The 692-nt window shown below is 53.5% G+C and overlaps 1 long non-coding RNA gene across 1 annotated transcript in view; it reads right to left on the bottom strand.

The window, feature by feature from the left end:
* Positions 1–363, bottom strand: part of LOC123089694 (uncharacterized) — a 1,096-nt gene extending 733 nt beyond the window's left edge. Inside the window, exon 1 of the long non-coding RNA XR_006442355.1 lies at positions 6–363. This is a non-coding gene — a long non-coding RNA (uncharacterized lncRNA). The remainder of the gene's footprint in view (positions 1–5) is intronic.
* Positions 364–692: the final 329 nt, after the last annotated feature.

Raw genomic sequence — 692 nt, forward strand, 5'->3', positions numbered from 1 at the left:
CACACCTACGTCTGCTTGGAGAAGGAGGAGGAGGGGGCGGCGGAGGCGATGGAGGAGACGGAGGCCGCGGCGGAGGAGGAGGAGCGCTTGCTGCGGAAGATCATGTAGGCGAGCGGGAGCACGACGCCGGCCATCATGATCGCCGCGCCCAGCAGGTACCTCGCCGGCGACGGCGCCTCCAGCTCCATGGATGGATCGCCGGTGGGTGGGTGATCTCGATTTGGAGGATTTGGATCTGGAGACGAGACGAGGGCTGCTGGGCGGGGGCGGGTCGAGACGGCGGACTACAACGACTCGGCCCAGCCTCACGCCTCCGCCGCGACGAAGGCGGTATTATTACAGAGTACGTTTCCCTGCGAGGGAGGCGGCTTCTGATAACCGCTGCTTTTTTTGTTTTGCCTCCTTTCTTTTTGTGCCTCCGGTGGGTGCCAATGAGTGAAATATGCATCTTTTAGTATAATATATAGGCACAAACACATGGGAGCAATTTCTTCTTGAGATTTCGAACGAATAACTACTGCATTACATAAGAAATATTGGTGTGCACTTTACAATACAAGCGATCTATTCCATGTCACCACGAATAACACACCATTGGTGGTTAACATTAGTTACATGTTCATATTCTTCTTCTTCTTATCCACTACCTACCCAATAGTGCCAGCATGTCGTCACGATATTCCATTTTACCT

The sequence above is a fragment of the Triticum aestivum genome, chromosome 4B (genome assembly GCF_018294505.1).
Source record: "Triticum aestivum cultivar Chinese Spring chromosome 4B, IWGSC CS RefSeq v2.1, whole genome shotgun sequence".
NCBI lineage: Eukaryota > Viridiplantae > Streptophyta > Magnoliopsida > Poales > Poaceae > Triticum > Triticum aestivum.